Source organism: Sinocyclocheilus grahami, unplaced genomic scaffold (genome assembly GCF_001515645.1).
Source record: "Sinocyclocheilus grahami isolate Dianchi unplaced genomic scaffold, SAMN03320097.WGS_v1.1 scaffold31.1, whole genome shotgun sequence".
Taxonomy (NCBI): Eukaryota; Metazoa; Chordata; class Actinopteri; order Cypriniformes; family Cyprinidae; genus Sinocyclocheilus; species Sinocyclocheilus grahami.
The window spans coordinates 4,312,070-4,335,328 of NW_015505210.1; the positions used below are offsets into that span (position 1 = coordinate 4,312,070).

The 23,259-nt window shown below is 37.6% G+C and overlaps 1 pseudogene; it reads left to right on the forward strand.

The window, feature by feature from the left end:
• Window positions 1-708: 708 nt before the first annotated feature.
• Window positions 709-23,259, forward strand: LOC107576195 (delta and Notch-like epidermal growth factor-related receptor; annotated as a pseudogene).

Below are 23,259 nucleotides of genomic sequence, written 5' to 3' on the forward strand. Positions count from 1 at the left end.
CTAGCATCTTGGTACTGTTTATTAGAACTTATAAAGCACATATTAATACTATTAATATTCTGGATCCCTTAATCATACCCCATACCTAAACAAAACTGGTTCCACTTTACATTAGGTGGCCTTAACTACTATGTACTTACATTTAAATTAATAACTTGATACAATGCACTTATTACATACATGGTTTCAAATTATACTTTTGCATGTAATTGCATCTGCAATTTCTGTAATTACATTTATAATTATGCCTTAACCCACCCTTAAACCTACCCATACCATCAAATCGGTCCCTAACTTTTTTTTAATGTAAGTACGTAGTAGTTAAGGTCACCTTAACTAATATAAAGTGGGACCACATAACTACTACAAAAACTACCTTACTTACTATCAGTAAGCAGAAAAATAATAGTTTTTTTGAGGGAAAACTCTTGATTAATAGTAAATACTGTATATGTGTTCACTACCCTGAAGTGATACCAACAAAATAATGTAGAATTTCAATATATGCCATTTTTCAGCCATGAGATGGATATAATTACATGCATCCAGAAACTCTCAGTGATGAGACTGTGTAATGTGCAGGTGTCTGACTGTTGTTGCAGAGCTTCAGCTCCACTGACACAGCAGAAACACACTGAAATACACTGAGAGGAGGAGCGTGTGTGTCGTCACCAGCCGTCACTCCCCTCCACTTCTCTCTCTCCCCCGTCCTCAAACACACTCAGACCTTCCAGTCCAGCAAACCGCCTCCCTCTGTCTCTCTCTCACACACACACACAGCCGCAAGCGAACGACTGTAATCCATTGATCTGCTCTCCACAGCAGCGTATGCAGAGCAGGAGCAAAGAGAACCAAATCTGCACCGCTCTCATGCAGCGCTACATACTTCCTCTCCTCCTCATCCTCGGGGTGAGGGATGGACTCGGGACCCCTCTGACATCCAGCCCCGGCCCTACCGAGGCCCCCAGCGCGCCGCCGGACCCCTGTGAGGGCAGACCCTGTCTGAACGGAGGCGTCTGTAGTAGGGTGGGAGAGATGGAGGAGAGTCCGAGCACACAGATGCAGACTGACTTCTGGGCTTATGCCTGCATCTGCGGACAGGGCTTCACTGGACAGAACTGTGAGGTGAGAGCAGAGTCGTGTTGGTGTGAATAAACGATCATAATCGTGTGTCTGTCAAAGGTCTGCAGGAGCTCTTGTGCTGTCGGTGAGATGTGAAGGAGAGCGCTACAGTACGTTGCTGTGGCAACAGATAGGAGAAGAGGAGAGGCGGCTCTGAGTGTGTGTGTGAGTGTGTGTGTGTGTTAGAGGTAAAGATCACAGCATTAATGTTTGTCTTGCAGTTAGATATGTGTATCTGCGGTATGTGCGGTGTATTGATACACAAACACAGCAGAAATCATTCTCAGTCTGTCACCTTTTTGATTCATTTTGCAAGTATGACTTCATAACTCGTAATTGCGAGTTTATACCTCACAATTATGAGAAAAGTCAGAATTGCACGTTTCGCAACTGCATCTGGCAATTCTGACGTTTTTTCTCACAGTTGTGTTTATATACCACAATTCTGATTTTTTTTTCTTGCAATTGCAAGTGTATATCACGTAATTTCAAGAAAAAAAGTTCGAGAATTGCGAGACGTCAACTTGCGATTGTAAGGAAAAAAAATCAGAATTGTGAAATAAAAATTTGCAATTACCTTTTTATTACCGTTTTACTAAATTGAGCAGACAACTTTCTAACTCGTTCCCTCGTTTTAAGTAAATCATGCACACAATATAATAATTTTTTCACTCGATTTGATTCAACTAAAACATGGCCACAATTTAGTAATGTTGTGCACACAATTTAGTAATACAAGGGAACAAATTATTATATTTTGCGCACGATTTAAAATTTTTACTGCATGTCATGTGTGAGCCTCCATACTTCACAGTATATATCACCACTCATTTTTGGTAGAGTGCAGCCTAGACATTCTGATAAACAGCTTCATTTGTGATCCACAGAAGATAAAATCATACAGAAATTGAAAAAATTAAAAAAGGTAATTGCGACTTTTTTCTCTCACAATTGCGAGTTTACATCTTGCAATTCTGACATTTTTTCTCAGAACTGCATGATATAAAGTCGCAATTGTGTGGTATAATGTCCGAATTGCAAGATATAAACCATAGACTGTATAAAAACATGGATGTAGTGTCCGTGACGTCACCCGTAGGTTCCTGAAGAGGTTTTTGAAACTCAAAGTGGGCGGAGCCGGCCGTCGCCATCTTGGCAGCGTGTCACTCCCGGAAAATCGAAAATGGGCAAAAAGGCGGGAGCTGGTTGCTGAAACCATGCCCACCTAGCTCGACGGCGGTGACAGCAGCGCCAATCCACCTGTCACTCAAGTGGCCACGCCCTTAATTATGCAGAACTTTAAGGCTTAATATAATTTAAACGGATGAGTTATAAAAAAATTCACCCCCCTCACAGTTGTCATGAAGGGCAAAATTAGCTACAGTATATAGACCAAAATAATTTTTTGAACCGGGCTGTAAACACGTTTTTTTCTGCTGTAAAGTTGGGCATTTTAACATGGGGAGTCTATGGGACTGACTCCCTTTTGGAGCTAGCCTCTAGCGGCCAGTCGATGAATTACAGTTTAAGTCACTTCCGTGTTGGCTTCACGAGAGAGAGCGGGAGGTTGCCGCTTGATATAAACTCACAATTCTAACTTTTTTCCTCCGAATTTTGATTTTATATATTGTTGCTAATATAATTATTAAAGCAATTGCGAGTTAAAGTCAGAATTGTGCGATATACACTTTTTTCATAACTCGTAATTGCGAGTTTATATCTCACAATTATGAGAAAAGAAGTCAGAATTGCATGGGGAAAAAGTCATAACTGCACATTTATATCTCGCAATTGTGAGTGTTTTTTTTTCTCACAATTACTTGTTTATATCCCACAATTCTGACTTTGCAACTATTTTGCAAGTGTATATCACGTAAGTTTGAGAAAATATCAGAAATGCGAGACGTAAACTCACAATTCTGAGACAAAAAGTCGCAATTGCCTTTTTATTTTTATTCCGTGGCAGAAACGGGCTTCCATACATCAGGATGAATAAATCCAGGTTTTTCATTGTAGGTAAACGAACCCTTAAACGTCCTCCTCATGCTTCTTACTTCCTAATGTTAAACACGAGTAGTTTCTAGAAAATCCTATTAAACAGACGCCAAGTCTAATTCAACAGAATTCAGATCCAACAACATGCATTACCAGTACGTTAAGATGAATTTCACATTCTAGCTTCTGGGAAAGTAGCTATTTGTTATAATGACACTGAATGGGGAAAATGTATCTCGCCTATTTAGTCTCGCCTCAGAATCTGTAATTCAGCAGCTCTTCTGCACTAATATGGCCTCATCTGGCTGGTTAATTGGTGGCACATCTGCTCTTTCTACCTGCCTTTCAGAACGTGCTGCATTAATAAATGTCATTGCCAGTGATGTCTGGCTTTGAGTGCATCTACGTGTGTTATTATGTAGCCATGACACTGAATAAAATTGCCTTCTGCGTTAAAACCCCAGAGAAAGATTTTCCACTTCTGCATCAGATAGCGCTAATGAGTTGAATCTCATTTCGTTCAACCTTTAATGTAAGTAAACATGAATCCTTTGTGGCCAGTGCTGCTGTAAACAATTTTTTTTTCTGATGCAACTCCAAGTATTTGTATTTCTCTGTTAACTGCATGTGTCCTTCATCTGCAGACTGGTTAGTATTCATTCAGGCCATCCTCTGATGTTTAGTGGCTATGAGCCAATCACACTTTCATTTCCATTTCATTCCTGGCCTTTGATGATATTCATAAAGTATGAGTGCAAACGTTGCTTGAAAGACACTTTCATAAATGAAAACTATTCCTTTTCTCAAAGAAAACTGGAGAATTCATTAATTCATAATCATTATACAGTTGAATGGTGAGGGATGAGCTGTCACACACTCTCTCTCTCTCATTTCTCTATTAATAGTCAGATGGCAACGGGTTTTCAAGCTGCGTGTGTGAGTGTGAGTGTGTGTGTGTGTGTGTGTCTGTGTGTTAGAAACATTTTGTTCTTTCTGTGCTCTTTCCTGAACACACAAACGTGCAGACAGACACATTGTTCTTTTTGAGTGGATTTGTGATTATGCTTTTGAGAAAGTGGCATGCTGTTCAGGTCAACAGGTATGGCACAAATACGTAATTACTTGCATAAACAACAATAAAAGTGTCACATGTGCAAGATGTTCCAACCTCACTCACATTTCTCTCCGAATAACGTCCCACCTATATATGTGTCGCACGGCTGGATACCAAATCAAGGACCAAACCGGATTTGAAAGATGTTTAGTGATTACACTGCTTTGAAAACATTGGATCTCTGCCACATGTAAGCAATAAACTGGTTTCACACAATATTCATCCTGGTATGCAAAATGGAATCCTAAAAAAAAAAAAAAAATGTAAATAAAAATAAATACCAAACAAAATGCCTGAAAAAGTTTACATTTTTTTCCCAATATGCAATTTGTAACATTTTTTTTAACAATAATCTAAGTGAAAATTTAAAAGCATAAAAATCAATAGGAATTTGACATTTTTGTACAATTTTGGTTTATATCATAGAAATGTACAGAATCATGTGTTTTCATAAAAAATAAATACTAGGCAAAGCAAGTTTATTTATATAGCACATTTCATACACAATGGTAATTGAAAGTAGTCTACTTTAAATAAAAGGGATTAAAATAATCGTTAAAAAATAGCAATCACAACAATAAAAACAAGGAATTTATAAACTTATTAAAATTATTTAAAATGAATTAAAACAGTTAAGAATAGAAAATGATTATACATTAAATGTGACCCTGGACCACAAAACCAGTCATAACGGTCAATTTTTTGAAAGCTTTATGAATAATAGGGCTGGGTAAAAAAAATATCGATATCTCGATATTAATCGGTTATCTTTTTTCCGGAACGATATCGATTCTTAAATCCCAAGAATCGATTAGTCTAGCCTGTTTTGAGTTAATGGACGGAACACTGAAGGGTACTTCCCATCCAATAAATCGCAATAAGCATTGTGCTTTGGTGCTTTTAATATGAAGCAAAGTCTCAGATTTCAAATTCTGTCCATCCATTGTATTTCAGTATTTAAACAATAAATGCAGTTTTGGTGCTGCTAATGTGGAGGGACAGATCGCTGTAGCGCCTCAGTTCAACAGACGCGGCAGCGCGAGGCGCACGTGAGCTGATCATCTCCTCCACATTAATACCAGTTTCAGCACAAAATACACATGTCTAAACATCCGAAGGTAAGTTAAAAGAAAGAGTACAACTTTACAATCCGTATCCTGTCTCATATAATCGCTCAATCAGTGTTTCAGCCACGCAAAGACACCGATATAACGGCTTGTAAACAATATGTCACTTAACATCACATTTACCTCAGAAACAAACATATTCGGTGACCATAAACTTATTAGCTCATGTTGCTAAATATATGCACAATATAACATATTATATTTTTTTTACTGTTCTTATGTTTAATTTATGTTTGAATAAATCCATCAATTTTTTTTATGACAGCCACCATTTAAATGTTTATAATAAAAAAAAAATGAATTGAAGTAAAAATATTATTATGCAACTTTATTATTTTAAAAACTTCATTAAGTGAAATTTTAGCAGTTGTAGGCTATAGCTTACAAATCAGTCAATTTTAACCTTCAATATTATAGTAATGTATACCAAATGACTCTCATGTCGTGTATATTTTACAGCATTAGTTGAGAGATTTTTTTTCTTGAGAAAATTTGGCAAGTACCGTACCTGATATATATCCAAAATAATCGATATTGAATTGAATCGAAAGCTTGTGAATGAGAATTGAATCGAATCGCGCAATTTGTGTCAAAAACCAGTCCTAATAAATAAGTTCCTCTTCAGGAACTCGAGCTGCGTCGAGAACACTAGGGGAACGCCTCAGCTATTGGACTGATTTCACATGTGATTCAGAGCGTGGGTCACTGAAGGCATTCCCCTAGTGTTCTCGACGCAGCGTCTCGTTCCCTCGAGGAACTAGGGTTACATACGTAACCTGAGACGTTTTACATTGATGTACGGTTTGTTAGGATAGGACAATATTTGGCCGAGATACAAATATTTGAAAATCTGGAATCTGAGGGTGCAACAAAATCTAAATATTGAGAAAATCACCTTTAAAGTTGTTCAAATGAAGTTCTTAGCAATGCATATTACTAATCAAAAATTACGTTTTGATAAATGTACCATAGAAAATTTACAAAATATCTTCATGGAACATGATCTTTACTTAATATCCTAATGATTATTGGCATAAAAGAAAAATCGATAATTTTGAACCATACAATGTATTGTTGGCTATTATATATTATACCCGTGCTACTTGACTGGTTTTGTGGTCCAGGGTGCAATCTAAATAATAAAAATACTAAATACAAAATAAACAGTCTTATGCATTTTCTTAATAAAACCATTTTTAACGTAATCTAAGTAAAGTGTTAAATGTATAAATCAGCATTCATTTGAGAATTTATTTTAGTACAGTTGTGCTTTATTATATCATAGAAATGTGCAATCATAGAATTTGAACTCAATCATAAAACTTCTGTTTTAAATCACAATATGAATAAGGAAGACAAGCTCACCCTTTTCAAGTTTGCGACCACGAGTTGTTATTCACGTCCGAGGAGACATTTCAGCATGATTTAGTAGCAATTTGACCTTTAAAATTAGGGAAAGAGAATAAGTGAAGATCTTTGCTGCAAGATGACGTGTAGCTAACCTTTTGGGGTTTTGAAAGGTTTTTGAAATACTTTCTTCAATCACAGTGAAAGAAAATGAAGCATTGTCTCTATAGGGTAAATATCTTGGGTTGAAAGCAGTCCACAGCTCTTCACATTAGAGGAGGCTCTCTGTTAAAATCAGATTGAAGAAGCCAAAGGTCAGGGATGTGTTAATGTCGGTGAGAGCAGGTCTGGTGAGAAATCTTGAGTTGGGAATTGTGAGAGATTGATACTGTAAACGCTTCATCCATTGCTTCGCACTTTGAAGGTCTTTTCCTCACCCATGACCTTTTCTTCTCCCCACACAATTTCTGCTTTCTTTTTCAGCCGCCCTACCTTTCTCTCATTGTAGGCCTCCTGGTCTTTTTAATATTCTCCATCAGTAGACTGTGATGCAGGGAGAGATCCTGTAAATGAGTTCTTTAGGACCCAGATTCATAATAATACATTGGATGGCTTATAAGAAGATATCTAAATAGTTAGTTTCAAGATAAATAAAAAATCCCTTAAAGAGTTAGTTCAACCAAAAAAATGAAAATTCTGTCATCGTTTACTCAACCTCATTTGTTCTAAACCTGTATGAGTTTCTTTCTTCTGTTGAACACAAAAGAAGGTAGCCATTGACTTCCATAGTATTTTTCCATACTATTGAAGGTCAACTGAAAACTCTTTCAAATCAAATGGATAGTAATTTATTCACAAATGGTAAATCAATATTAACATGAGCAACTTGAGCATGAAAAATCCTAGCAGTGCATGATTATATGGTTATAGAATTATGTGTATTTAGGTTAGTTATAAGAAGAGAACCATGACCCAATTTTTGGTCACAACCCACCCATTGAGGACCACAGATTTAGAGCAGCAGAAAAAAAAACTCACTGATTCTTGATTCATGGGATAAAACCTGCCCCACTATCCATTAGTTTTACAAATAGCATAATTTTTTTAATAAATCTGAGTTTTGTTATGAACACAATGTATCATTTCATTACCGGTACTGACCAAAATTGAATGCTTCATATTGATTGATATGTGTCTTTACCTGTTTATACATATTAAAAAAATTAATGAATCAACTGCTGCAGGTGTCAAAGCTCAGGTGGACTTGATGAACAGTGACGCTGCAGATTCATTTACAACAACATTTAAAAACACAGTATGTTTTTTTTTTTCATCTGATGTGAAAATGCAAATGTGGCTGGTGAGGTCAAGGAGAGCCTCTAAGATGTAGCCCTCAACATGTGCAGTGGAAGTACTGTAGTGCACTTCAGATGTGCCTCTGTGATTGCCAGTAAGTTGATTAGCTTAACAACGGGGCTCGAGGGACAGATGTGAAGAAGGATATGACAGCTCATGTTCTCTGCAGCCTGCAAGGGCTTAGTTGCACTTTATTTACACCATAATTGTTTACAGTTGATGAATTTTCAACCCGGACTCATATGAAAACATACCTCTACAGACCTCTACATGCATTTCACTGCAGTTTCTGAAATGATCACTAGTAGCAGTAAAACAACATAAATGTTCATTCCTTTTCACACAAATCATGATGGCAGATTATTGATTAATAAAGATGTACTTTTGTGCAGTTTCATGATTTCAAAACACTTTTACCGTATTGCATGATTTGTAAACTAAAACATTTTGACATTTGTGTTACATAACCAGCTCCATATGTAAGGCTTTTCTGATGTAGTAAACTTGCTTGTTAGCGCACCTGGTACAAGCATTAGTTTTGTGAAACAAAGCACTCGGGTACGAGTTCTGTGAAACACAAATCACAATAAAAGAACTCAAAGACTTGTGGAAGCAAGCTAACATGGCATGGTTGCATCAGCACATGTGTTTTTATCTCAGGTTTGCTTTTGTTGAAACTATCGGTTAGGTTTAAGGTCAGGTTTAATGTAGAATTTCAAATGCATCAGAGCATTAACCATTCAGCGCCACTTAATTTCAGAATACATGCAACATTGTAATAAAGCATTGCCAGATTCACTTCTGTCTGTCTCAGATAAACCTGAACATGCTTTTAGCACCACTCATCTGACATTTCACTTTTAATGTGACACAAAACATGCAAAAAGCAACATAATTTAATTTTGCCACAGGCATGTTTTTCTCAATGAATGATAGTTTGTACATTTTACAGTAATTACTAACATGTATTTGTTATTTTGGGCCTGATAATGTTGATTCAATTGATTCAGTACTACAGAGAAATCCATATATAAAAGGAGAAGCTATTTTAACTCAGCGGTCATATGTTGTTGATTATCCTTGATATCATCTATTCTCCAGTAGAAGCATTTTATTTTAGAATACTTATGTATTGCCTGCACACACAGTATGGAGTATAAACAGCTTACAGATGAACACATGCACAAATATGGCACATATAAGTCCTACTTTATCTCTTGAGAAGAAGGCGTGCCCCTGCCAAAGGAAATGGAGCATAATTAGAGTAATTGGATCAATATCACTACATAATTGTAAAATAAAGGGATTAGCACTGTAGATTTTGGTGCAGGTGTTCCAGAGCGGGGCGGCTCAATTGCTATTGTTCATATTTATAATGGTGCTTGTCTGTGCTTTCAGTATATTAATTGCTCTCAGTTCTCATTCTTCAGGCCAAGTGATTGTTAGTCGATAGATGCTTGCCTGAAAAGAAAGCTGGATCGTTCGCTGCTGTTTTATGTGACTGGAGCAATTTAAAATGTTTGATAATATGATGCAGTTTTCATCTCTCATTCTTGTTGTTTTTATCGGGTGCAGTTTTTTGCAGATCCATGCGCCAGCAGCCCCTGTCTCCATGGCAACTGTAGCCAGGACGGTGAGGGGGATGGGTTTGTGTGCGAGTGCAGTGAGGGTTACAGCGGGGTCGGGTGTGACCTGCCTACTTTGACCTTTGACCTGTCCGAGTCCACCTGGGACCTCGCCGAGAGCCTTGTACCGGAACATGCCACGCCCGCCACACCCGCCACACCTGCGACCACCACTCAAGTGTTTCAGCCAACCACAGTCCCCACCACTACTCAAGCTCCGCCCACACTGGAGCCGTGGCGACCCAAACCGGGTCAGAAAGTGGTGGAGATACTGTGGGAGGATCAGCAGGTGAGCAGGTGTGCGTATATATATATATATATATGTTGTAAAACTTTAGTATAGTAAATTATTGGATAGAATACATTTTATATTATTTATATATTAATAAATATTTAATGTAATAAACTAACAACTTAAATATGACTATATTAAAACATAATATATACATAAATTATACAGTTTACATTCATTATACATTTAAACCACAGCCACACTCTTGGAATACATTGACAATTTTACCATGTCATTTCAAAGTACTTTTCATAGGATTTTTGGCCAACATGACAGATAAATCTATATTTTTGTTCATATGAATTATTTAAAAAGCTTTAATATAGTACATTTTTGACAATTATACATTGAATATGATTTCTATATTATAATAAATATTTAATGTAATCAATTATTAATAAAGCTTATTAATAAAATATTACTATATTAAAACATAATATAATATATAAAATAAAATGTATTAGGCCCTCACATTTATGGAAGAATAAAAGTCAAAACATATCTTGTTATTATGTTGTTCCCATTGTACAGTTTGCTACATAATTTTCCTGACTTTAGTTTATTGACATACTGGCATGTGACTTATTTTGATGAGATCTGTGTGTGTGTGTGTGTGTGTGTGTGTAGGTTGGTGGGTAATGTAAGTGGCTCCGCTGTGCTGTGGCGTGTAGGTGAGGCTGGTTATGAGCAGTGCTCTGTTGCAGATGGTACAATCATGTGGTTTCAGCAGAGCTCAGATGGCCTGGTGCTCCCTGACCAGTCCCTGCCATTCGGACAAAATTACTTCATCAGTAAGTGTGTGTTTTCAAACATATGTATGTGCCTGCAACAATTGGTGGGTTTTTGTTAAATGTGAGCCAAAATCATCACAATTAAACTACTTCAGTCTGTGTGCATTGAATTTATTTAATACACGAGTTTCACAATTTGAGTTGAATTACTGAAATAAATGAACTTTTCCACGACATTCTAATTTATTGAGATGCACCTGTATATATATATCCCAATTTTTGAATCAAATAATTTCTTATACTGAGTATATATATACACACACACAGTATGAGAAATGATTTGCTTCAAATTGGGACTTTGCCTTTGAAACATCCTTGTGCGTAATGTCTGTTTCCAACTTGTTTGCAATTCAGAATTCTTCCAGACACATTGATGAGTCTTTTATTTGACCCTGTCTGGTTCTGTGAGCCAAACAATGTCTATCCTTGAGGCATTGCTGTGTGTGTGTGTGAGTGTGTGTGTGTGTGTGTGTGTGTGTGTGTGTGTGTGCATATGCCTGTTTATGTCTGAGAGGGAGAAAGAAGACACTGTTGTTGTCGTAGCAGATGTTATAAAATATCAGGATCTGAGCCTAAAAGGAAATTGTGTTTTGTAGGTTTATAGTTGTGTAAAAAAAATATCCACAATATTATTAACATTTTATGACATGGATTTGCTTTAAATAACTAACCGAAGACATAAAACACAACAGCCAAGCAAGCTAAAAACCATCAGAACACATTAGCACCTGCATAGCAACACCCTAGCAAGCACTCCAGTGGCTAAACTCACACTTTCTTTGAAAAAACAAAAGTTACTCTTTTATTATTTGTAAATACTCTATTACAACTATGGACTTTTTTGTTTATCTCTCTCTATGTAGGTGTGCTGCACATTGGTGCACCCTCTGGTCCGGAGGTCACTTTGAGGCTGCATCTCAATGTAAAAACCAATAACTGTATGGAGCCCGGCATTGGATTCAGCGACCCACAATGCTCTGGGAAAGGAAAATGCATCACCCAGTCCTCTGTGGTAATGACCTCAGATCATAATAAGTGTTATTTGTTCTCATATTTTCTCTTTTTGGAGAACTTAAAGGACCAGTATTACAACCCTGGATCTGTGCTGCTTTTCTTTCCAAAGTGTTGATATAATAGTTATGTTTGTGTGCTTTCTGTCCAGAGTTTCTGTGAACATTTGATGATTTGTGTTTAAATGTGAATCACAGGACACATTTTACTGCCAGTGTGATGATGGGTATTCTGGGATCTTCTGTGAGGAGTTTGACGCATGCCACCTGAAGCCCTGCGAGAACAACGGCACCTGTACTGACCTCAGACAGAGAGATGAAGGACAAAACTACACCTGTACCTGCCAGCCAGGTGTGTGAGCTTGTGTGTGTTTGAGTCATTCTCAGGAATCTGTGTCAGGACATGTGCGTCCCCTGGCTGAATTACTATGATAGAATTAACAGGATTTTGATCTTAGGGGCCGTTTACATGACAACGTTTTCAGCCAAAAACTGGAAACTTTTTACACGTTTTGACTTTTCGTTTACACGACAACGGCATTTTGAGGACTGAAAACGCATATACGTTTTTGAAAAATGGCACCGTTATCGTTTCCGTGTTAACACCCAATACGGGAATCTTTGAAAACGGTGACGTCATGCACGTGCGTAGTACGTGTTAGGTATGCAGACATGCGCAGTACATGCTGATTTGGTAAAGGCAAGCGCGAACAAACATACAAAACATTGGCGGAGTACATGGTACTGTTGTTGCTGCTCAAGCGTTTGCTAAGTGTGGATTTACTTCACCGATATTACAACTAACCGCGGAGACACATCGTATACGTCATATAATCGTCACTTCCCTACAGGTACTGTTTACTAACAAGGTGACAGCGCCAACTACTGGCCTGGCATACGTAATACAGCGTTTTTGGCTGTTTTCGGCAGATATGTGTAAACTCGGATCGTTTTGAAAACGTTGTCGTGTATACGTGAAACTTTTTAAAAACGCAAGGGAAAAACGTTTCCGTTTTTGACTACACCGTTGTCGTGTAAACGTAGCCTTAGTTGCATTATTTGTGTTTTGACTTGAATATCACATTTGCATAGGCCTATTCATCAATGAGTTATTTAGGTTATATAGGAAAAATAAACCTTTTAAAATGTAATTTTTCACCTGAAACACCAAGCTTTCACTGCCTATACATTTGTTTCTTTTTTTCCCCCTTCTTTTTAATAGTTCACTGTGGTGGCTATGTAAGTTTAGATTATAATATATATGAAAAGTCAGATAATAATAATATAATATATGTTAAATAAATGCATTTTATGCTCACCAGGGCTTCATTTATTTTAATCAAAAACACAATAAAGACAGTACTATTGTGAAATATTATTGCAGTTTAGAATAACTGTTTTCTATTAGAATATATTGTAAAATGTAATTTATTCCTGTGATCAAAGCTGAATTTTCAGCATCATAACTCCAGACTTTATTGGCTGCTCAAGAAACATTTATTATTATTATCAATTATGAAAATAGTTGTGATGATTTTTGGTAATTTCTCCTAACCAATATAGTTGTCAATTATTTGTATGTTTCTATGTCCTTTAACTAATATTCAGAACTGATGTTTATTTAATGTTTTGCTTCAGTTTTTATTTAATTTCATCTTCATATCACAACAGTAAAAAACACAGCATAGCAGCTGCAACAATAATATTAACAACAGACCATAACAAAAACATAAACAAATAAATGACAAGGGAGTCTATCAGTTTTGCACAAATGTAATTACTTGTTTTTGATGAATAGAAAGATCAGAAGAATGGCATTTAGTATTAGTTTTGCTGTAAAATTCCCTTTCCCTAGTTAGTTCTACATAAACATCAAAGCTTTATATTAAAGACATTAAAAACCACCTACAATGTGCTTTTATTAATTGAAATACATTCAAAATATTAACATGAAATAGCTCTGAGTATTTGCATAACAGGAATCTAGCAAGAAGCAATGTCCTTATGAATTGTGTGTATGCATGTGCTGTCTTGTGTCTGTTTTTGTGAATAATGGAGATTAACCTTGGGCAAAGCACAGAGCTTTAATGCTCTAACGATGCTTTAAATGGAAAGATAAGGCAGGGGAAGAAAATGAGAAGGAAGAACAAAATAAAGGTTGAGCAAGAGACATTGAAGGTCGGGGATTTGTGCCTTTGATCATGTAAATGAAGATTATTTTGAGCCTGTTATTTAAAGCCTTCCAGAAGAAAAACCTGTGCCTTTTTAAGAAATGCTGTCATGGACATGCTGATTGCAAGGCATATCTGTTAATGTCTAGTGGAAGTCATGCAAACACACACAAACAAACACTGTTTACCGTTCCGTCCATTTTTGTAAGAGGATTATATGGAGAACAAAGGAGGGCATAAATGATGTTAATTCGTGGTGTTGTAAGAAAAGCAGCCAGCCTGCTTTGGCCAACTGCAGAATTCTGTTTTTTTAGCAAACAGCTGATAAATGCAAAAGGAAAAATCCACCTGATCTCAACCCAGTTGAACACATTTCGATTTTCAAGGTTCTCCATAATCATCATTGTTGAAATGCCAAATAAGGGAATACTGTGGTGCTGCATCCATCCAATAGTTTCCAGAGATTTACAGAATGCCAATGTGCATTGCAGCTGCTCTGGCAGTAGTGGTTTCCCAACCTTACTAAGACACTTCATACAGGGTTTTTCCTTTAGTTTGTCACTCATCTGTGTATAAAACCAATAGTTCTGGCATTGTGACCAAAATCTTTGACTATTTATCGATTTAAACACAACCCTACAAGCTCACGTTCATCTCTGAGTGCCACACCCACATCTCAACATCCAATCAACAACCATAGGGCCGTATGAAATCCGTTTCATTTTTTCCCAAATTGTACTTAATTTTTTTCCAAATTCTGTTAAAATTTTTCTTGATTCCATTTTTTCCCATTTTTCCAATTGTATTCATCAAAACGCAGGTGTAATTAATTGAAAACATGAAACTTAAATATTAAACAGAAATTTATGACAACAATTAAAATTTTTAAGGCCCTATGAAATGATCAGATCAAATGAACTGCATCAGACTCAAACTGGTTTCTTTATGCAATACTGCACATCTTAGTCTCTTTCTCTCTGTTAGGTTATCAGGGTGCCATGTGCGAGCAGAAGATTGATCCCTGTGCTTCTGGGCCCTGCCACAATAATGCCAGCTGCTACCCACAGGGTGCTGGTTTGGGCTTCAGCTGCACCTGTCCTGCAGGTTTCACCGGACCCACCTGTGCCCAGCTTGTGGACTTCTGTGCCCTCAACCCATGCGCTCACGGCATCTGCCGCAGCATCGGCACTAGTTATAGGTGTCTGTGTGTACCAGGTGAGGATCTCGTTGGCCTCCGCTCATAGCTGTGTCTCTCCCTTGCATTCCCTCCAACTATGTCTGGTTGCTATGGCAATTGCCTCCTGTGTATTGCGTGCTCAGACATCATTGTCTATGAAGTGTGACTGCACCAGCTGTGCAGCCGGATCAGTCTATCCACTGATATCACCCCGCTCCGATGGGACCTAAACGTTCTCCGGTGGGATTGCAAGTAATGCTCAATGTGATGGTGCTATGAAGATGACACTTCTGACGACAAATGCCTGTTCCGGTGGGATTGCTGAGATTTGCACACTCAGTAAACACAAAATGATCCTCAGCGAAACAAATGATCAAATGATTTAATGGCAGCATTCTCAGCCTGGGATACTAATTAGTGATGTTTGCAGAGTAAAAGCCCCAAAAAAGGCCAAAGTTTACTCTATCCCAGTTGAACACATTTCGATTTTCAAGGTTCTCCATAATCATCATCGTTGAAATGCCAAATAAGGGAATACTGTGGTGCTGCATCCATCCAATAGTTTCCAGAGATTTACAGAATGCCAATGCGCATTGCAGCTGCTCTGGCAGTAGTGGTTTCCCAACCTTACTAAGACACTTCATACAGGGTTTTTCCTTTAGTTTGTCACTCATCTGTGTATAAAACCAATAGTTCTGGCATTGTGACCAACATTTTTGACTATTTATCGATTTAAACACAACCCTACAAGCTCACGTTCATCTCTGAGTGCCACACCCACATCTCAACATCCAATCAACAACCATAGGGCCGTATGAAATCCGTTTCATTTTTTCCCAAATTGTACTTTATTTTTTTCCAAATTCTGTTAAAATTTTTCTTGATTCCATTTTTTCCCATTTTTCCAATTTTATTCATCAAAACGCAGGTGTAGTTAATTGAAAACATGAAACTTAAATATTAAACAGAAATTTATGACAAAAATTTAAATTTTAAGGCCCTATGAAATGATCAGATCAAATGAACTGCATCAGACTCAAACTGGTTTCTTTATGCAAAACTGCACATCTTAGTCTCTTTCTCTCTGTTAGGTTATCAGGGTGCCTTTTGACTATTTATCGATTTAAACACAACCCTACAAGCTCACGTTCATCTCTGAGTGCCACACCCACATCTCAACATCCAATCAACAACCCTGGAGAGAAATAGCACAGACACTGGAAGAGGATGAGGCTTTCTAGTGTGCATATGTCAAGCATTTGTGTTCCAGCACGCAATGAAATGGAGTTTACGTAAATTTCAGTATCATCATATGCATGTACTGCACGATCACAGCCTGATTTTTCTAACCACATAAAATTTTTTTGCACTAATTCGTTTTTTCACAAGGTGGTAGTAGGGCTGTCAAATAAAAATTTGAATTTTGATTATTCCTCGAACTTAAAAATAAAATCCACATTTGAATGCAAAAACGCTGCATTCAAACACTGATGTGTCATTGCTTTTTAATGTTTTTGTTAGTCTATCCTGTTGAACCCTCTAGATGCGGCAATGCTGCGGTGCTTATTCAAAACATTGTGGGAAAAGAGAACATCAATGCAGAGAAGATGTTGTTTAAATCAAAACTGAAACCAAGCCGTTCACACAGAATGCATATTTTGCACATTTTCTAGAGGGACATCTATCAACATTGCACTCGCGTCTCACGCAAAAGAGGCGCATGCTTAGAACGGGTGTGCCTCGCATGTCCTGAAAAGTGAAGCTGCAGACCCTGGTGGCTGGCTGCAGTACAAGTCATAAACCTCGCCCTCTCCATGTAAACGAATGGGACTTGAGTCAAAATAAAAAAAATGATTACACCTCCAATACAATTTTCCGAATTATGGTTTTGGTCATTTAAGGTAGTTGTTATCATGCTGATATATGTTCAACTGTTCGTTTTTGTGATAAGTTTGATTTTAGCTAGTAATTTGATGCTATAAAAACGGGGCATGTCGGTATGGTTGATTGGGTCTGTGGGAGTTTGGGTGGGAGTTTGATACCGCGGCTCCACCCCACGACACTACTGTGCAGACTCTGGGTCCAAACAAATCTCTTCTGCGCTGACTCTGGCTCCAACAGCGGCCATACTGAGATGCTTTGGCTTCACTTTTCTATAGTGGAAGGAAGTGGAGACGCGTCGTCCATCTTTTTTTACAGTCTATGGTTTAGAAAGCCATGTAAAATTAAATTATAAGTTCAACTTTTAAAAAACATGTTTCGGGACTTTATGGCGGGGGTTTTTTCCCATCCCACTGCATCTCATACTCTGTGTGATTGCCTTTCGTCCCCTTTGTATTAAACTATGCATGATGCTTTTTTGTTTTAAGCAACTTAATTATATTTGGTTTTTAAACATTATGCACTTTTTCACAGATAGTTATGTTATTTATTGCTGTAATAAATGTGCATTAGTAATATTTTGTATACAAATTATTTCTTTATCAGAATGATCACCGTTCACATGGATCTGCGAAACGACTGAAATTGCTGTATTATTGATACCAGGCCAGTAGTTGGCAGTCACTTTGTAAAGTAACCACATTTTCTGCAGAGAATTGTGTTTGCGCACAATATCAAATGCAGTATACTTTGAAATGCTCTGCGTTCAGTGTTTTTACTTTGATCTTTAGCATCACTATTGCTATTGCTCTTACTTGGGGTTAGCGATTTAAACAGATCCCTTACTCCAATTTTTTAACTTTGAAACAGAACAAAGAAATGGAGCCATTTAATGACAATATCTATGGATCAATATATACAGTATATACACAATACAGAGAACACCATTTTTCTCAGTCATCTGTGCCATCAGTTTGCTCCTGCTGACCTCATCCTGTAAACCCCAACTAAACTGAACACTGCTCTCTAGTGGCTCTCTAGGAACATTTAAGGTGAAATACAGCTTAAGCTCTATCGACCACATCTATGACATGCTGTTGATTGCTACAGACAATAATTTTGTGTTTTTCTATCTACTCTCTTAGGTTATCATGGTCTGTACTGTGAGGAGGAGTATAATGAATGCTTGTCTGCTCCCTGTCAGAATTACGCCACATGCAGAGACCTGATCAATGCCTACGAGTGCATCTGTGCCCCACAGTTCACAGGTGCGTTTCATGCACTTGGAGTTAAAAACGTCAGTAAAAAGGACACGTGATTAATGTGTTGTGGGTTATTTCAGGTAAGCACTGTGAGATATATAAGGACCCCTGTCTGAGGCTCAGGTGCCAGAATGGAGGACGCTGTGAGAGTGGAGGGAGAAACGCATCCTGTGTGTGTCCTCCAGGATATACGGGTGAATATTAGTGTTTGTTATATTTGTATGAAAGATTTGTGTATTTGGCTGGGTTCGGAAAAACATATTACCATACTACAACTTCTAATATAGGGATTTTAAATCCATTAGAATCCACACACCTCTAAATATGATCATACTTGTGCAAAGGGACAAGGATTTTAAAAGGCAGCTATATATTTTCATGTATAAAGTCCCGATTTATATCTATTGTGTAAAATATTGTTTGATAAATATTTGGTTTCTAATAATTAGGTAAATATTTAGCAAATATAGATAAGAGCATTAAGATACTTTTTTTGACCTGTAGTACTGTAAGTTAGTTGGAGTATGTATTTATTTATTTTCATTATCTTTTTATTTATTTTTGATTGTAATCAGCTTTTCTTTTGTGTAATGGTATATATACAGTATATTTATTTATTTATTTTACCTTTTTTGCCTATAGTACCATACTGTTAGATTTATTTTAATAAAAATGTTATAATCCACTTTTTATTTTCTGTAATCTTTTTTTCATTATTATTTAATTTTACCTTCTTTTGTTTTTTTTTACTCTGTTTTCTGTAAACCTTTTCATGGACTCCAGTTGGAAAATCCCTAACTTAATATATTTGCCAATGTACTGTAAGTGCGGAATATGGCACACTTCACAATATCACACAATGCATTGCTTTCAGATTGACTATCAATTTCCACCATTTGATCAGACAGCCATTATAATATTTTTTGCTCAAGTTGGATTAAACATGCAAAATATATTTTTCATTTTTAAGATAACTTGCTCTTGTATTGTTTTACTTCACATTATGCAGTATCTATTAGACTAGTATGCATTCCAAACATAGCCATTGTGTATTTTGAGCAGAATGTTGATAGTAGGTCTGTATTCTGCCTTTTTGTCTCTTTGTAGGTGAGAACTGTGAGGTTGACATCAATGAGTGTGAGAGCAACCCATGTCACCATGGCGGCACCTGCATCGACCAATCAAACGGCTACACCTGTCACTGCCCCTCTGGCTGGGTCGGCGGAAGCTGTGAGATCCGTGAGTTTACGCCAGACTTCCTAACTACAACCACTACGTAGTTATTGCATACTCGTAAATGATTTATACTTCTTTTATTTATAACAAAACACAAATATGATTTTAAATCATCCATGGGGGCAGCGCCTTAAAGGGACGCTGTGTTCTTGCTTTGCTTGTGGCAGTTCAGTCATTTTTCCGTGACGACTTAGGCCTCAAGGACATTGTTATGTGTACAGGGGTCCTCTGAGGAGTGACGTGCTCCTGCCTTTTATGGCAGCTGTGACTCGGCACCATTAGCTTCCTGTGAACCTCCTCACGTTCCGCCAGCTCACATCATTGTGGCAGCAGGGAGGAACAGCATGACTGTAACGTGTGAGGAGGCGGAGCCATGTGACTTTCTGAAATAACTGGCCATTCAGAGATTCTCAGGAATATCCCACTGTGTTAATGGGAGTGTGTATGACCTTGCTAGATGACGCTTGGTCTGTGGCTGTTATTAAAGCATTTCATCAGCTAGACTGCTGTTGTAAATGTAAGGATCTGCACCCAGTCACCCAGAACCCCCTAGCAATGCCCCATCCAGAACACCCTAGCAACTTTATAACAGAAGTCCTTAGCAACCACATAGCATAGGTCAAGTTTTTCTCAAGAAGACACCCATTCACACTTCCTTTTCTCTCTTCATTTTCTCTCAGATCTGCAGTGGAAGATGGCTCAGCCGGTCGACTCGCTGACCAACATGCCACGTCACTCTCTGTACATAATCATCGGTGCTCTGTGTGTGGCTTTTGTCTTGATGCTCATCATCCTCATCGTTGGCATCTGTCGCATCAGCCGTATCGAGTACCAGGGCTCCTCCCGTCACACCTACCAGGAGTTTTACAACTGCCGCAGTATCGACAGTGATTTCAGCAACGCCATCGCCTCTATTCGCCACGCGAGGTAATATATTGTGTTTATATGCCCTTTTTTATGTTTTCAACTGTAAAACGCAAAAGAAGATATTTTTAAAGGATGTTCAGTCTGCTCTTTCTAATACAACTTAAAGAGACAGTTCACCCATAATTACTTGTCCTCATGTACTTCCAAACCCGTAAGGCCTTCGTTTATCTTCGGAACACAAATTAAGACATTTTTGGCAATATCCAAGAGCTTTCTGACCCTACATTGACAGCATCGCAACTGACATGTTCAAGGCCCAGAAAGGTAACAAGGACGCGATATATTGTGTTTATATGCCCTTTTTTATGTTTTCAACTGTAAAACGCAAAAGAAGATATTTTTAAAGAATGTTCAGTCTGCTCTTTCTAATACAACTTAAAGAGACAGTTCACCCATAATTACTTGCCCTCATGTACTTCCAAACCCGTAAGGCCTTCGTTTATCTTCGGAACACAAATTAAGACATTTTTGGCAATATCCAAGAGCTTTCTGACCCTACATTGACAGCATCGCAACTGACATGTTCAAGGCCCAGAAAGGTAACAAGGACGCACATCGCAGACTGACAGGGAAGAGAAGAAATTGTTAAATAAAGTCGTTATTTTTGTTTTCTTTGCACACAAAAAGTATTCTCATAGCTTCATAAAATTAAGCTTGAACCATTGATGTCACATGGACTATTTTATGGATGTCCTTACTACGATTCTGTGCCTTGACCGTAGTAGCTCCCTTGCTGTCAATGCAGGGTCAGAAAACTCTCGGATTTCATCAAAAATATCTTAATTTGTGTGATGAACGAAGGTCTCACGGGTTTGGAATAACATGAGGGGGAGTAATTAATGACAGAATTGGCTGCAACAAATGATTGCTTTGATAATCAATTAATCTAAGATTTATTGGAACGATTCGATTCTTTCACAGATTAATCATTAGGCTTTGATCGATTATTCAGCTTTTGCAGTTCGTTTAAATATTGAATTATACATATTCTATACATTCATATACATATAGAGCTGCTTTATAGCAGAAAATAAAAGTTGTAATTCTAACTGAAATCGACACTGACACTGTTTCTCATGTTTAATACTGTAAAGCTGCTTGCTTTAAAGTAGTCTATTGCATAAAGTGTTATACAAATATATAAACGTGATGTGACTTTACTGGAGTGCCAGTTGCAGAACTGGTGCAAACTTATCCACATCACTATGATTAGATGCTTTCTTAACAGCTGTTTTCTCACCGCTTTCATTTTTGTTGTGTGTTTATTTCGTTTCTGAGAGAAAAATGTGCAGCACATATTTGCATATTCATCTAAACCCTGCTCGCAGCAGCGCTGGGTAAACCACAGTAAACCACTTCTTGCATATAGCAAACTTCTTTTAACCCTTAAGTGAAGTGAAGCGACCTGTGCCGCGAGTATATCGGGGGATTTAAACATGACAGCATTTTTTTGTTTGTAGTTTCTTAAAATTTTCCTACACTCTACTGGTTTGGTTTCGTTTGCACTTCTGCTACATTCAAGTCCTCCTGGGACGTTCGTACTTACGAGTTGACAAGTCGTAATTACGACGTCAGGTGCATTCAAGTCAGTTTAGTCGGCACAAGATGGCGGTGTACCTTCTTTTAATAAATGACAAGAAAATACAACAGGGTCTGCATATTTTTACTTGGATTTCAGCTGCGTAACAATAACATGACCAATTTAAGTTTATAAGACTAAAACTAAACTATCAATTTAAACAAAAATTTACCGTCAACTACAGACGTTGCATCCATCGATTCCGCCATGTTTCTCATTGACACGCCCGCAACTCGGAAACTCTGGGCTTAAAGAAAATTTCGAGTTTCCCACTCGTAATAACGACTTTGTGGTGGCGTTCATGTACAACAGCGCCACACTGGTCAAACCGGGTCATTGCAGGCTATTAGGCTCATGAGATCAAACAACTATTCAACAACAAAAATGTCCAATTCCTTTGTGTGTGTTACAGGTTTGGGAAGAAATCCAGACCAGCAATGTATGATGCGACTCCCATCAGTTATGAAGATTACAGCCCTGATGACAAGCCTTTAGTCACACTCATTAAAACTAAAGATTTGTGAGGCAATACATCTGCACCCACACACACACACACACACACACCGCATACACACAGCCACTGTTCCAGCCTTTAAAATGAGCCAATCCGTTCAGTATTTCTTTCCAGAGAATAGATTAAAAAAATTAATCAAACCTTACAAAAAACTTTTGAAATTTATATATTTTATCATTGTAAACCATGAAGCTTTTAATTCATATCAGGCACTAGGAGTGCTGCACAGAATTAGTTAATGGAATAGTCCCAAACAAATGTGCTTTGTTTGCAGACGCAAATGTTTTGTGGAATGTAAGTAGATGAATAACAAGCTACATTGCAAAATGTGTGTGAGAGGGGGTGTTTAACCGAACCCTTCCACCCTCTAGACTCTGATTACAAATATGATAGCAGCAATCCAAGCAAAAGCTGTAGAATTAGGAGTAATAGAGCTCATAGTACAATTAAACTATAACTTTATACAGAAGAATTAAAAGATAAGACAATGTAGGTTGCCTTACTGGTGCATGGATAGGATCAGTGGTTTGGCATTAGTCTGTAACCTTATGTACATTGTTGTTTGCTGTTTCTTTCTTCTTGTTCATTGTGGTCTCTTTTGTGTTATAAACTTGATGTTAGCAAAGTCTTAAGATACCACTGTCCATGTAAAGGCAGCACAACAAAGTGCTTTTAAAAGTAATATTTGGTGGTGTCGTTTCACTGAGTAATAAACTAGGCCTCCTGATCTATA